Here is a 17,020-nt window from a genome sequence, read left to right as displayed (position 1 = left end):
CCCTTTCCCTTGAGATCTATATGATAGGTACACTGATAGCCCCCCAAACACATAGACACTAAATCCCCAAGTCAATGGCTATCTAAAAGACACACCCTCCATCCCATTTCTACTAAATTGGTAGCAAGGAAGAGGTTTTTGTTTCTCATAGACTTTTCTGCCCCATGGGCAGCGCCTCCTTCTCCTCTTCCTTCTTCTTCTTCTCCTCCTCCCCCTTCTTTTTCTTTTACGATATGCTTCCATTATATGTATTTTTTTTTATTAGTTTCAGAGCAGAATTTAGTGATTCATCAAATGCATAGAACACCCAGTGCTCATTACATCAAGTGTCCTCCTTAATGCTCATCACCCTGTTACCCCATCCCCGACACACCTCCCCTCCTGCAACCCTCAGTTTGTTTCCTAGAGTTCAGGGTCTCTTATAGTTTGCCCCGTTGTCCAATTTCACTTTGTCTTTCTCTGACTGGTTTATTTCAATTAGCATAATAAGAGTCTCATGCTCTACCGACTGGCGGATTCGATTAGCATAATACCCTCTCGTTCCATCTGTGTTATTGCAAATGGCAAGATTTCATTCTCTTTTTCTTAAGATTTTATTTATTCATTTGCAAGAAAGAGAGAGAGAGAGTGAACGAGAGAGGGGAGGAGCATGAGTGGAAGGGAGGGACAGATGGAGAGAGAGAAGCAGACTCCCTGCTGAGCGGGGAGCCTAATACAGGAGTTTATCCCAGGACCATGGGATCATGACCTGAGCTGAAGACAGATGCTTAACTGATTGAGCCATGAAGGAACCCCAATAGTTCATTCTTTTTGATGGCTGAGTAGTATTCCATTGTGTGTGTGTGTGTGTGTGTGTGTGTGTGTGTACCACATCTTCTTTATGCATTTATCTGTTGATAGACATCCGTGTTCTTTTTTTTTTTTTAAAGATTTTATTTATTTGACTGACAGAGATCACAAGTAGGCAGAGAGGCAGGCAGAGAGAGGAGGAAGCAGGCTCCCCGCTGAGCAGAGAGCCCGATGTGGGGCTTGATCCCAGGACCCTGAGATCATGACCTGAGCTGAAAACAGAGGCTTTAACCCACTGAGCCACCTAGGCACCCCGACATCCATGTTCTTTCCGTAGTTTGGCTATTGTGGACGTTGCTGCTATAAGCATTGGGGTGCAGGTGCCCCTTCAAATCACTATGTTTGCATCCTTTGGATAAATCCCTAGTAGTGCAATTGCTGAGTCATAGGGTAGTTCTATTTTTAACTTTTTGAGGAAGCTCTTACTGTTTTCCAGAGTGGCTGCACCAGTTTGCATTCCCAACAACAGTGTAAAGGGGTTCCCCTTTCTCTACATCCTCACCAACCCCTGTTGTTTCCCGAGTTGTTAATTTTCCCATGGGCCCCCACTTCTAAGAGTGGTTTCATTTGTTCTGTCAAGTCATGGCTGATATAGAACTCAGTGCTGCATTGGTTTCCACAGAAGAGCCCCTCACACAGACAGCCCTAGGGAGGTAGACTCTGCTCTGACCACACTGCCTTGTTCTCCCCTCTGCAGTCCTCACTGCTGGGGACCTTGTGAAACTGATCAGAGTCCCTGCTTGTTCTGCGGCAGGCCAGCCACAAGCCATAAGCCAGAAAAATCCACAGTGTCTTCAGGGAGGACACTAGGCTTAAGAGACACTGATTCATTGATGGCTCTTCTGCATAAGAGAGACTGGAAATTATGTCATTAGCAAATAGTCCAGTTGAGCATTTCCTAGGTGCTGGGGCCCACAAAGCTGGTGTCGTCCCTCTGCCCTGAGGGCTCACCACAGAGGGAAGAACAGCACACACTGCTAATGGCCAAGCAGTAGACAAAGGCAGGTATTACTGAATATGCACAAAGGGATCCCAAAAGGAAGAGTCTCTTTTGGGGTGGCAAGGTGGGTCGGGAAGGCTTCACAGAGGACGTGACACTTGAGTGGGTAAAACCAGAGAGTCGTGGAAGTGCCTGGCCCCCTCTGAGAGTAGGGAGTGGCCAGCACAGGACATGTGCTAAGTGCTGGGACTGGGTGGGGGGAGGGTACAGGCTATGCTGAATGTGTCATCCCTCACCCAGAGGCTGTAGGGAATGGCTGGGTACCCAGCAAGGATTTAGCTTGACTCCTTGTGTCCATTCCTCCTTCTTCCACACCAGGGAGCAGCAGGGAGTGGGGCTGGTGAACATGCTCAAGATGTTTGCTTCTGGGACGCCTGGGTGGCTCAGTTGGTTAAGCAGCTGCCTTCAGCTCAGGTCATGATCCCAGCGTCCTGGGATCGAGTCCCACATCAGGCTCCTTGCTCTGCAAGGAGCCTGCTTCTCCCTCTGACTCTGCCTGCCACTCTGTCTGCTTGTGCTTGTGCTCACTCTACCTCTGTCTCTGACAAAAAAAAAAAATCTTTAAAAAAAAAAAAAAGATGTTTGCTTCCTTTAATCAGCCCTCCTGCATGACGCTGACATTCTGGCTCCCTGGAGTCTAAGAAGAAAGAAAAGAGTGGATTGAAAATGAGAAAATAGTCGTATGGAGGAGTAAAAAGCAGCTAGAAGTACAACACTCATTTGGAAATGGAATGACACATGAGATAAAAATCCTAAATAAATATCTTGCATGGTACTAATTGCATTTTAAAAGCTGCCACCAGAGAACAGATAAAACGATGTTGTATTTCATTAGTGGCTCCTTTAATTCTATGGTATTTGCCAGCAAGCCCTATTAAAGCACTCTGTAATTAAAGACCAGTTCTGGGTCCTGTAATTTAGAACATTATCAAAATATGGCAAGTGGCTGGAGGTGAAGAGATGGAAACAAACACACTTTCATGAGGTCCTTGTAGATCACACAGCATGTGAATTTTAAAAGCTCAGCTATTGTACCACCCCTGCCAGAAGGGTCAGTTTACATCACTGTTTTTCATTTGATGGGCGATCAGTTATATTTTTATGATCCTACAGGAATGTGGATGGAGAAGTAAATGGGTTCTTTTTTTAAATGATTTTTTTATTGAGATATAATTCTTATAATATGAAATTACCACTTTAAAGTGTACAATTCATGGGTCACCTGGGTGGCTCAGTCAGTAAGCATCTGCCTTCGGCTCAGGTCATGATTCCGGGGTCCTGGGATTGAGCCTCAAAGTGGGCTCCCTGCTCAGTGAGGAGCTGCTTCTCCCTCTCCCTATACCTCTCCCCCTGACTGTGTTCTCTCTCTGTCTCTCTCTTTCAAATATACAAAATTAAAAAAAAAAAAAAAGTGTAGGGGTGCCAGGGTGGCACAGTGGGTTAAAGCCTCTGCCTTTAGCTTGGGTCATAATCCCAGGATCCTGGGATCAAGCCCCACATCAGGCTCTCTGCTCAGCAGGGAACCTGCTTCCCCTCCTCTCTCTACCTGCCTCTCTGCCTACTTGTGATCTCTGTCAAATAGATAAATAAAACTTAACCAAAAAAAAAGCATACAATTCAGGGGTTTTAGTGTATTCAAAATGTTGTACAGACATTACCACTATCTAATTCCAAAATATTTTCACCACCCCTACAAGAAACCTAATACCTGTTAGCAACTGCTCCCCATTTCCACCCACCCAGCCCCTGGGCAAGCATGAATCTAGTTCCCTAGAAGGAACTTCTATCAGTTCTTTGTGCATCATTCCAGAAATACTGCATCACAGAGGTTCTCAAACTTCCCTATAGATAAGAATCAGCTAGAGGGCTTATTAAATCAAAGAATGCTAACCAACCCCTGGAGATTCTTCTCTGATTCAGAGATTCTGGATTTGACATTTCTAATGAGTCCCCAGGTAATGCAGATTCTGCATTCAGGGGCCGTACTCTGAGAATGACTGTTCCAGAGTATTCATAGGAACTCTTTCCATATGTAGCCCCCCTTTCTGAAGTCACTTAGTATCTGTTGCTGACAATGGAAATGTCCCTAAGACACCATTGATATGGCACAATCCCTGCCCCAGTGCCTTCTCTATGCTGCTTTCTTTGCCTAAGATACCTTCATACCTGACCTCCACACATCTGAGGCCCAGCTCAAAGGCCATCTCCTCCAGGCAGTCTTCCATGGTTCTTTCCCTATATGGAAAAAATTGTCTACTCCTTTAAACTCCCATAGGAATGATTCTCTGTATCCTTCTAAGGGCACCTATTATTTACTAGAACAGAATGCTAAATGGGGCTCTTTCTGCTTTGTTTTTCACAATTTTTGTTGAAGAGAGATTCTAAAGTGGGTTTAAGATATCTTCAAATGCAGAATATAGGTTTCAAGACCTTTGGAGTTCCCCTGAAAGGTTTCCTGGGACAAATCAGTCCTCTAAGCTTAGAGTGGGGGAAGGTGAGATCATATGGGGGGTTGTCACCTCCTTCCCCTGAGCTCAGAGAGACTGGACTTCAGTGGCTGCTTGAGAGCTCTAGGTGTGCTCTCAACAGTTGGGAGCCTCTGTGGCCTGGAGCCAGACTCAGGCCTGTCTGAGAGAGCGGAGGTGGCCTGGACTGAGCAAGGAGGGTCAGTGTTTCTTCTGGACCAGGGAAAGTCTCCAGGGCAGCCAATGCGGCAACATCTGAAATCCTACCCAATGTGGCTGGGGTAGTAGGAGGCTGCGAGGGAGGTGAACCAGATTCCAGGCCTACACTGTGACAGACTCCTGGGAACTACAGAGACGCCCCCAGTTTGGGGGATCGCTGAGTAACACAGGTGAGCCCGAGAGTCACCTTTAGGAACCTTCCACCCAGAGGAAGCCGATGTTTGCCATGAGGGCACCACCTCGGATTTTGCTCTTTCTCCCGGCGGCCAGGGACCTCATCAGCCGGATCGTGGGAAGAGTGGGTGGGGAGAGCGAAAAGCTTCCCCCTGCCCCCACCACCCGTCTCGGGCAGCCAGGGAGATGGAAGAAAATGTAAGCCAAAGTTTGGGTTATTATATAGGACTGGACATGCCACAGACAGGAGACTGTGGTTGTGCCTGAAAGGGGCCATTTCCTGAGCGCAGCCAGTCTGTAGCCCCGCTGGGGTTTTCGTTCCTCCGACGGTTTACTCATGCTGGTTTAAAAGGCAAGGCACGGGCACCTGGGTGGCTCAGTGGGTTAAAGCCTCTGCCTTCAGCTCAGGTCATGATCTCAGAGTCCTGGCATCGAGTCCCGCATTGGGCTCGCTGCTCAGCAGGGAGCCTGCTTCCTCCTCTCTCTCTCTCTGCCTGCCTGTCTGCCTACTTGAGATCTGTCAAGTAAATAAATAAAATCTTTTTTTTAAAATATTTTATTTATTTATTTGACAGAGAGATATCACAAGCAGATGGAGAGGCAGGCAGAGAGAGAGGAGGAAGCAGGCTCCCTGCTGAGCAGAGAGCCCGATGCGGGACTCGATCCCAGAACCCTGAGATCATGACCTGAGCCGAAGGCAGCGGCTTAACCCACTGAGCCACCCAGGCGCCCTAATAAATAAAAATCTTAAAAAAAAAAAAAAAAAAAAAAAAAGGCACGGCACACATGCGCACACGGACGCGCGAGTGCGCGCACACGCTCTCACGCACGCTCACGCAGACGTGCGCGCGCGCGCCCTGTGCAATCTCTCTCCCTCGCTCCCTGTCTTACCGCTACGTTGCAGCTCCTTGGTGTCCCGCCCCACGCCTGGCGCACACTAGGTACGTACTCATTTCTTCCGTTCTTCTTGCGGTCAGTGTTTACTGGGAACCCACGCTGCATGCCGGCACCGGGAGGGGAACGAAATGGATGTGCCTCTTGTCTCTCAGGATCCTGGCTGTCTGCGGGGGGTGGGGGGTGGGGGGTGAGAGAAGCTTCTGGATGGAGAAGGGAAGCGCTGATTCAGATCGGGGCCAAGCGGGGAATACGAATGGGGGCAGTGGGCCCGGATGCGACAACAGGGACGCGGGCGACTGTGGCAGAGCAGGACACGCACCGGGACCCCTCAGAAGCCAGCAGCTGCTCTGAGAATCCACGCCCACCGCTGCCATATAGCGCATTTGTTGCGAAGGAGTAAGAAATCTAGATTTTCTTGTGAAAGGCTCCCCAGCAAAACACATCTGTGGACTGGTTCAGTCCAAGGTCGCTGCTTGGGGTCCTTGTGCCGGTGTTGGCTCTCTCGCCGTTAGTCTCCTGTACAAAGAGGGCCTGCCAGTAATTAAGAGACGCGTGCTGCTTCTTCAGGAATTAGGGTTTGAAGAAGTTTTATACAAAGAACTTAGCTTTATCAAGATACTCCTTTGGCCCAAAGAATAAATATTTTTAAAATCCCAACCCAAAGTGCTTAATCTGCTAAAACGGGCAACAAATAGAATGAAGGCTGAAAAGAACTGGCTTCCCGTTTCAGAAGAGCCCCTGTGACCTCTGCAATCTGATTACAGAGAAGTGGACATTCCTGCCGGGAAAGTGACAAGAAGCCCCAGAAAAACCAAGCCCCATTTGGAGGGGAGCTAGCAATTAACTGCAATTTCATGACCTTGAAAATGACTCCATCCATTGGAGACCTAGTGACAGCTTCTGGAGCTGATTTATTTTTTCTTCTGGAGCTGTCCTTTGCTCCCCACACTGACACTGCCGGGATCACAGGGCCCAGGAGCCAGGCTGTAAGTGGAGCTGGAGAAGTTCTGGGAGACAACAGAGGATATGGCAGGCAGCCCAGCACAAACAGCTACCTGGTATGCCTTCTCTCCAAGTTCTGCATCCTGTTCTGGGGACAGACCCAGGGGTGGCCCTCTATACAAGTAGTACAGATAACTCCCTCAGGTGTCTTTCTTTCTTTTTTTTTCCCCCTCCCCTCTAGCTACCACTAACTTGTTCTCCGTCTCTAAAAGTCTTCTCCTGGAGTGCCTGGCTGGCTCAGTTGGAAGAACATGGGACTCTTGAGCTCTTGGCCATGCGTCGGAGCCCCACCCACGTTGGGTGTGGAGATATTGAAATAAATAAATAAAATTTTTTAAAGAGTTTTTTTTTTTTGGTCTTCTTTGTTCCTAAAATTCTACAATGTATGGTATTTGTCTTTCCCTGTCAGACATTTCAGCTAGCATTTATACCGTCGAGGTGCATCCATGTTGTTGCAAATCACAAGAACTCATTTTTTTTTTAAAAGATAGATTTATTTATTTACTCATTTGACAGAAAGACAGGGGGAGAGGGAACACAAGCAGGAGGCGTGGGAGAGGGAGAACTTCCCACTGAGCGGGGAGCCTGACATGGGGTTCAATCCCAGGACCCCAGGATCACAACCTGAGCCGAAGGCAGATGCTTAACTGAGCCACCCAGGCGCTGGAGGAGTATTCATATATATGTGTCTGTAATATTCACTTGTATGTGTATATATCTCCAACACTTGCGTTGCTTCTATACTTAGCTATTTTAAGTAATGCTGCAGTAAACACAGGGATATATAGATCCTTTCCGAATTAGTGTTTTTGTTTTATCTGGATAAATACCCAGTACTAGAATTACTGGTTCATTTGGTAACTCTATTTTTAATTTTTTGAGGAACCTCCATACTGTTTTCCGCAGTGGCTTCACCAATTCACATCCTCATCAACAGAGCACAAGGGCTCCATTCTCTCCACATCCTCACCAAGTAGTACAAGTAGTACTTGTACTCACCTTTTTACCATTAGTAGTGTTCCTCTACCTTTATTAGCAGGAAATCATCTGCCTCTTGAGAAGTACCCTTAAACTTTCTAAGAATCCTACATTCTCTGCAAAGAGGCCAGTAGTGTTATCAACACGGTTGTTTTCAGCTGCTGCCACAAGGTGTCGCTGTTGAAATACTGGTTTTGCACAGGCCAGCACACACTACCCATACTTTGGTGATGCCCTTGCGGGTACAGGTCCTTGCTAGCCCACAATGCCATGACTGAAGGTAGCAATGCTTTTAACTAATATGCATATGTATTCCCAAAGCCTGACACTTTGCCAAGATGGCTGCTTCTGGATTGCCTTTATGCAATTTGTATGGAGGTCACCATCCCAGATTCCCCATAACCTCCTGAAAACTTCCCCCTTTGTGGCCCTGCGTGTCCTTTCCTGGTATCAGACTGGGTCAGTGACATCCCGGCATTTTTTTGCATGTTTAAATCTCAGAAGGCTTAAGGGGACTTAATTCCTTTTCTCTTAAATTTCTGAAATGGTTCTGCAAATATATCACTCCTTCAGAACTCAGCATATCAAGGGATCTTAGTGGGAGATCACCTTGCTAAGCCAAGCAAAAAGTCCTCTTGCACCTTTTAATTGTCAAAGATCCCGTGCCTAGACCATGCATGGGAAGGGGAGGTCAAAGGGACCGGGCCAAACTACAAGAGGTACAGTTGTCCAGATATGCTGAGCCAACAAACAGATTCAAAAGCCCGCTGAGAGAGATGGAAAGGAATGAGATGAGGGTATCAGTGGTGTCAATGATAAAAAGGCAATGAAGTTGGCAGCCAAGAGTGGGTGGGAGGAGGGCTGAGAGGACCAGATGGGACACAGAGAGGGTACCCCTTTCAAATTCTGATCTGACCTTCCAATTCCTGAACTTCCAATTCTTCAGGTATGTGGGTGATTGGGGGGTGCTTTCCCAGAATGGGGTAGCTTTATAAAGGAGTCATATAGTAGGACAAAAGAGTAAAAAAAAAGTCTTACATACAGTAATTCCTTTCTGCTTATGTCTGTTCGTACTTAAAGTGTTTACAAGGTAACACATGCTTGGAGAGCCAGATAAAATTTGTGAAAACAGAACATTTGATATCAATGCAAAGCACATGTTAAGATTAATCTGGACTGTTAAAAACAAAAAAAGCTTAATCTGGACTGTGACTTATGCAAGCGACTTACCCTCTGTTCCTAATTTATAAAGTGGGAATAATAACGCTACATTTAGTTTCAGTAAGGTTGGTTGAAAGTAGCAGAAAACCCTATCCAAACTGGCTTTGACAGTAAAAGGGAATTTATAGGCTTATGTAATTAACAACAACAAAAAAATCTAGTCGTAAGGCTCAGGTGTGGTTGATCAAGGCTCTGGCTCAGTTTTTCTGAGATTTCCTTTGGCTTTGATCATGGTGGCAAATTATGTAGGAATTCAGAGTCACTTTTGTATACTATGCCTTCCAGGGAAGAGTGTTTGCACCCCTTAGTTTCTGGCAAAAGTTCTAAGACTGACTCCAGCTGGATTGGGTTGGTGATGATCGGGGTGATCATCACTGGCCAGGACAGATGGGCATAGGGCAGCCTGGATTAGGTAAGGGACAGGCTTCCCTGGAATCTGCTGGACTTCTCTGAATCAGAGGCCGAGGGGAAAAATACAAGCATGGGGAGGATGCTGAAGGCATCCTCTGTATCCATGTGCATTGCTTTTATCCAGCTCCCTTCCCTCTAGCCGTTATGGCTTTCTGGGGTCCTGATGGGAACTTCAAGAGGCAAAGACAGAGCCAGTTCATTGTAACTAGGGAAATTTGAACACAGTCATTAAGGAAAAGGATATTTATAAGTGGTGGCCATGCCATGTCCATACTCATCTCCAAGAAGTGTGTGGTCCCCTGGATTGATGTCAGTTATGAAATCCTTTCTCCCGGGCTGTAGTGTATGATTATTTGTGGGTCTCAAGCACTTTTGCCTTTGTGATCCCCTTCATCCACAAAAACTAAATGCTAAAAATTTTATTTTATTACTGAGTTGGTATAAAGATGACCATTATATATCTATATTTTTTAAAGATTTTACTTATCTATTTATTTATTTATATAGGAAAGAGAATGAGAGCATGAGCAATGGGGAGGAGCAGGGGGAGAGAGAGAAGCAGACTCTTCACTGAGCACGGAGCCCGATGTGAAACTGAAATGCCAATTGACCACCTATATGGAGGGGAGCGGGTGAAGGGGGGGTGCAAGGCGCCAGCTTTTGCTTTGTCCTCAGCCAGCCTCCTGCTCCTTCAGGACTCGATCCCATGATCTGAGATCACGATCTGAGCTGAAATCAAGAGTCGGACCCTCAACCCACTGAGCCACCCAGGCACCCTAAAGATGACTATCTTAATATTATATGCTAAAACATTCTGTCTAACTTGAAATTTCCATTTTTTCTCCTAATTTAGAAAAGAAATTAAAGTATTTTCATGGGCCCCTAAGCATGTCACGAGTCCTGGGCACATATCCATTAGGCACTGTACTTATGTGCCTAATGAATAAGTAGGCCCTGACTTTATCCCCAGCACACAACAAGAGAAAAACTTTTGATGTCTACTTTTCCAAGAATTCTGTCTTTTTTTTTTTTTTAAAGATTTTATTTATTTATTTGACAGACAGAGATCACAAGCAGGCAGACAGGCAGGCAGAGAGAGGGAGAGGAGGAAGCAGGCTCCCCGCAGAGCAGAGAGACTGATTCGGGACTCGATCCCAGGACCCTGAGATCATGACCTGAGCTGAAGGCAGCGGCTTAACCCACTGAGCCACCCAGGCACCCCGAATTCTGTCTTCTTTATGTTGCTCATCTCAGCCTTTCTGGAACTCAGTCTGCCTTCTAGCTTTGAAAATTTCAAGTTGTCTGATGTTTCCATGGCAGGATAGGGAATCCAGATCTTCAGCAGGGCCATAAAATTTTACAGGTAAGATGGAGGCCTGGCAGAAGTGATAATATGGCTCTTAGTGTGGAGGTTATAAAATGCTAGTTTCCATCCTGGGCTCTCTATCTTGCTTTCTCATCATTTACTCTTGGGGAAAACTGTCATTGAAGGACTTCAACTACCTCCATTTCGACCTCAAACTTTGTAATTAAGTTCTTCTTGCCAGTTTATCTCAACCACATGGGCAAAGCATTCCCTGATGGAAACTGAAACTACCCCTCAGGCAATAAGGACTACCCTGAGCCAGCAAGACCCTACCCAAGAAAAACAATCAACTTGACCTTCACTGCCTTCCTACAGTAGCCACTGACCTTTGTCCTGCATTTTGCTTATGTAAACCTAGAAGTGTTTTTGGCATTTTGGAGACAGTCCTTGAGACGCTAGTCAGCTGCCTTGCTATCTTAATAGATCAAAATATCAGCATGCTATAGCTAAAAATCAGTTTATTTCCTTGGGAAGTTGAATTACTTTTAAACTTGGTTAACGGATTCATATATTGTATAAACTAATGAGTAACATTTGATTCCAGTCTATTAACTGTGCTGTTGTACTCACAGAGGAGCTCCTAAATGTGGGGACATATATTTTTCCTTTGGAGGCCAGTGGGCCTAGAGGAAAGTCTGAGTGGTGATGTAAGGACCTATTTTATATTTTTATTTTAGCCAGAGGCTTCCATTGAGGTTAAACAATAACTTTGTTGTTTAACCCTTAAACTGTCCCTGCTCCCCTTCCCCCAGGAGCTTCAAAACAAGTCCCGGAAACCAGCTCCAGGTGTGGAGGCCAAGAAAAATAAGGCTGTACCCACCTCGAGTCTAGCCCTGACATAAGTACAGCCATCTTGGCAAAGCAAAAGCTGGCACTTTGCACTGTAAGAGTGGGTTAGCATAAGAATGGCCATCCTGAAGGCCGGGAAGCCATTTTACTGAGTGTCCCTAACAGGCCAACACTGCACACGACTTGAGATAAGAGGAACTAACTAAAACCTGAAAAAACAATCATATACCACCAGGAAGGTTAGGTGGTGGCACCCCAGGGATGAAATGTTAAAGAAAGGGCGCCTGGGTGGCTCAGTGGGTTAAGCCGCTGCCTTCAGCTCAGGTCATGATCTCAGGTTCCTGGGATCGAGTCCCACATCGGGCTCTCTGCTCAGCAGGGAGCCTGCTTCCCTCTATCTCCCTCTCTGCCTGCTTGTGATCTCTGTCAAATAAATAAATAAAATCTTTATTAAAAAAAAAAAAGAAATGTTAAAGAAAAACAAATAGTTAACTTGCAGAGATCACAATCCTGCAAGACAGGAGTCTCCCTTGGTTTGCAAATGTCTTGGTGATTTACAACAAAAAGGCCATCTTTTCAATGGCCCAATTTCCAGAGACAAATGGCTCAGTACCTCGAGGCCTAAGGTGGCCCTCCTCACCGTAAAACTGAAGGAGGCTGAGGCAGAAGGAAATGTAAATAAAGTAAAATTTCTTCTAAACCTAAATCTCTCTTAACCGCCAGGATGGCGCCAGGGTGACGCCGGGGTGGCAAAAGGTTAAACAAAGTTAAACTGTCAAAGTGGGGCGCAAGATATGTATATAGCTATGAAAAAGTGCCTTGAAAATGCTATATAAACCCTTGGCTTTGAGTGCTCGGGGTCCTTGTTGAAACCCGCTGCGCCAGGCAGATACTTGGGCCCCAGCTAGCTGGAAATAAACCTCGCTGTGTGACTTGCATTATCGAGAGTGTTCTCTGTCTAATTGAGGGGTGGTCGACTCCGTACCCTAACAGTGAAAAGCATGCTGTATTAGCTCTGTGGCTCTGGAACAAGTCACTTTGCCTCTCTGAGACTCAGTTCGTATATAAAATGGCAAAGTTGTGGTATATTAATTTTTCTAAAAATCTGGTAATTGATGGTCCTGCTTTAACCTGCCATGGAATTTGGCTCTTCCATGACAAGCCATCTCAAAGTCAGCCTGAGCCCCCCCCCCCCATGAGAGACACTTCTCTGTTCAGTATGATAGATGTTAGCCACAAGGGCCTTCATATATTAAAATTAATTGAAATTAACTAAAATTGAAATCTAGTTTCATGGTTGCAAGTAGCCACATTTCAAGTGATCAATAGCCACACGTGGCTAGTGGCCACAACACGGAGTTAGAATGCTTCCATCATCACAGAAAGTTCTCTCTGACAGCACTCACTGCTCGAGGTCTTAGCTTTCAGTGTGGTCCACAAGACAGGATTGGTGTCACCTGGGAGCCCTTAGAAATGTAGGATCTTGGATTCCAACCCAGATCTGCTGAATCAGAATGTGAATTTTAACAAGAATCCCACGTGCTGCCTGAACGTGTGAGCTTCAAAAGCATGACCTTATATAAGGAGCATTCCCCACCAAGTAGCAGGTTACAAGGACAGAGCAGGCTCAGGGTGCTCCTGCAGCCTCTGCAGACTCCAGGCTCTTATTAGTTGTGTGGATCTTATCTACTGCATAGGAAAAGCAGAGGTTATTACAAGAAAAAGCAATGATCAGGATGCTTATTAACATAGGAAATGCTCTTTAAATGGCTGTTACGTTTGGATTTGATGAGGTTTAATGTTAGTGTAGACTCTGAGGCCAAGAGTGGCTCTTCTCCTAGCCGCCACAGGGTGGCACTGTGTCACCAACGTCTTTTCCTCTTTGACAGGCTTCCAGCTGAAACTGCCCTGGGACTTCCAGGTCTCTGTTTCGAATTACCAAGCACGACCGAGCGGCTGGGACACCAATCCAACCATTCATCTGACGGATAATGGGAAAACAGGCCTCAGCTTTGTGCCCAGCTGGAATGCAAAAGTAAGATCTGCATGAAGAATTGATTAAGGACTGTGTGAAAGTCTTACTGGAAGCAAGAGGCTTCCGTTGGAAAGGTAGGGGGAGGGAAGATTTAGGATTTTCTAAGTTTCTCAACGATCTGATCTGCGCTTCTCATCACAGACTCCAGCTATGGCTCTTTGCCAGTCTGGCATGCGTATGTGTGGGGGGGGGGGTGGGATTGGGTGGTGATCAGGGGTGAAATGGTGGGGGATTTTTTTTTTTTTTTTTTAACTGCTGGGCTTCATCTGAAGTTTCCAATTTGGTGGGAGGGCTAGGGTGGCCAGATAATTTGCATTTCAAACCAGTTCCCAGGTGCCCAGGTGATGCTGGGTCTGCTGTTTCAGGCAGTGCTTTTTGAGAACCACTACTCTAAACTTCTGAGAAGCTCAGGTGGAATAAATTATAGAATCATGGTTCAAAAGAAGGATGTGACAGGGTGCCCGGGTGGCTCAGTTGGTTAAACAACTGCCTTTGGCCGGGGTCCTGACCCCAGAGTTCTGGGATCCAGTCTTGCATCTAGCTCCCTGCTCAGCAGGGAGTCTGCTTCTCCCTTTTCCATTACCCCTGCTTGTGCTGGCGCTCTCTCTCTCCCTCAAAAAAATAAAAATAAAAATATAAATAAATAAATAAATAAATAAAAAGGATGTGACCCCAAAGGAATTACTCAGAACCATTCTCCCCCATCCCATTGCCTTCCTCCTTGCCCCACTCCATGATGTCCTCTGCTCTCTCAGAAGAACAATCAGAAAGCTAGTGTGGACCGGTCTGAGGGCTGGGGAGCTATGAGTTCTCAAGAGTTCATGTCCCAGTAATAGTGCCCATCCTTTCTCGGCAAGGTTCCCCACTCATAGTCTTTGATCTGTTCCAAGGAGGGGATTAAGACTCTCAAAGCTCACTGAGCCCCACTTTGGACACAAAACCTATAGAGACCACTCTCTGTGCCTGGTGCCATATCCAAGGCTGGGTCACTTCCCCCCCGAAATAGGTGGAAATGGCAAGAACCTGGATTTTAATGGGAGTGGAATCTCAGGGAGTGCAGACAAATCAAATGGGCCCCCAGTGGTTGGAGGAGGAGTTACAGAAAAACAGTTGGAGCACTTGTCACTATAGGGGGGTTATAGGAAAAGAACCTGAGTTCCTCAGGTGCCAGTTTCCATTGGTAAAGGGGTCTCCTCTTCCATACCAGGAAGAGGAAGACCACTCATAATTACCAGAGAGAAGACTTACGAATGGAGAAGGCCCCAGCTTCAGTCTCTACAACGATAACCCTTATCTTGCATTAATTTCCCATATATATTTACCTTCCCACAATGTATATACCTAGAAGCCAATTTCTCCACCTTTGTCTTGTGACTTTCTACAGTATTTCACCCTTAGTGAAAATGGTATACCTCCGCTGCCCAGAGCGTGGAGCCTGCTTAAGATTGTCTCTCCCTCTGCCCCTCCCTTCTTCATGCATGTCGCGCGTACACACACACACACACACACACACGCCCGTGCGAGTGCTCGCGCATGCACTATCTCTCAAAAGATACAAATTAGAAAGTGGAGTGGTATGTAAATCCCCCCAGTCTCACCACTTCTTTGGAGTTTTTCACTTTTTTTCTGTAAGACTTCCTCATGTGTATGCAGAATAATCCTCTCTCCTGTTAATCTCCCTTTTATTGTTGTGCTTTGTGTGCCCTGGGTATTAAACCTAAGAGGTAGAGGGAAGGGTTTTTTCACTTCTCCTACATTCTAAGAAAGAATCCCAAAGTATACGGTGAATTCTACTGTGGCCCATGAGATGAGTGAGGGTTTGGCGGCTACTGTGTTTCATTTAGATAGCTTTTAAGATGGAAGAGGGCGGGCACCTGGGTTGCTCAGTGGTTAGGCAGCGGCCTTCAGCTCGGGTCATGGTCCCAGGGTATTGGGATTGAGGCCCACATCAGGCTCCCTGCTTGGCGGGAAGCCTGCTTCTCCCTCTCCTGCTCCCCCTGTTTGTGTTCCCTCTCTCTGTGTGTTTCTCTCTCTGTCAAATAAATAAAATCTTAAAAAAAAAAAAAAAAGATTGAAGAGGGGTCTTTACATAGCACAGCCTTGCCCCACATGCCCATAAAATCCCGTAGGAGAGGGGTGCCTGAGTGGCTTAGTGGGTTAAACCTCTGCCTTTGGCTCAGGTCATGATCCCAGGGTCCTGGGATGGAGCCCGGCATCTGGTTCTCTGCTCAGTGAGGAGCCTGCTCCTGCCATCCTTTCTCTGCCTGCCTCTCTGCCTACTTGTGATCTCTGTCTGTTAAAAAAATCTTAAAAAAAAAAAATCCCAAAGGAGACATTTATGTTCTTCCTAACTCCATTAAAGGCATACAGTCATGGGGTCTTTTAATGTTCTCTTTCTGCCACGAGTGACGGACGAGATTCCTGGCTCCATGTAGGGGCTCTCCCCCATACTACCCTTCATTCTTTCCTTTATTATGAAGAAAAACTTAGCTGTCTTCCCCACTCTTAACCCCAAAATCTGTGACTGAGGAGAGCTTGTATAGTTTACGTGTAGGGATCAATAAATATGGGTAAAAACATTTTTTATTTTTTATTTTTATTTTTTTTTAAGATTTTATTTATTTATTTGACAGGCAGAGATCACAAGTAGGCAGGGAGGCAGGCAGAGAGAGAGAGGGAAGTAGGCTCCCTGCTGAGCAGAGAGCCTGGTGCGGAGCTCAGTCCCAGGACCCTGGGATCATGACCTGAGCCAAAGGCAGAGGCTTAACCCACTGAGCCACCCAGGTGCCCCTAAAACCATTTTTTAAAGATTACTTTCATTTAGTTAAGATAACAACGTGAAGTGGTACAACTAGCTGGAAACAGTTTAGCAGTTTCTTAAAATGTTAAACATACACCTACTGTATATTGCAACCAAATACCTACTCCTAGTTAGTTACTGTGTTTACCCCAGGTAAATGAAAAAATATGCCCAGACAAAAATTGTGCATGAATATTCATAGAAGCTTTATTTGTAATGGCTAAAAACTGAAAACAACCCAAATGTCCACCTACAGGTTAATTAATAAAAAATTAAGGTGTATCGATTCCATGAAATATTCCCAGCAATAAAAAGGAATGAAGTATTGATACACGCAAGAACATGGTGACTCTCAGAACAATTAGGCAGAGGAAAAGAAGTCCAACGAAAAGAGTCCACAATACATTGATTCCATTTCTATAAAATTCTATGAAATGCAAACTAATCTCTGATGACAGGTCACTGGTTGCCTGGGGATGGAGTGGTGGCGGGAAGGGTAATTTATAAAGGGGTATGAAGGAATTTATAAAGGGGTATGAAATTCCTGTGGATAATGGATAAACTCATCTTCTTTTTTTTTTTTTTTAAAGATTTATTTATTTGACAAAGAGAAATCACAAGTAGACAGAGAGGCAGCCAGAGAGAGAGAGAGAGAGGGAAGCAAGCTCCCTGCTGAGCAGAGAGCTCGATGCGGGACCCGATCCCAGGACCCTGAGATCATGACCTGAGCCGAAGGCAGTGGCTTAATCCACTGAGCCACCCAGGCGCCCTGGATAAACTCATCTTGATTGTGGCAATGGTTTCACGGATATAT

Source organism: Mustela nivalis, assembly GCF_964662115.1.
Source record: "Mustela nivalis genome assembly, chromosome: 8".
NCBI classification, from domain to species: Eukaryota; Metazoa; Chordata; class Mammalia; order Carnivora; family Mustelidae; genus Mustela; species Mustela nivalis.
The sequence above is the reverse complement of the archived record's forward strand: the minus strand, read 5'-3'. Positions refer to the sequence as shown.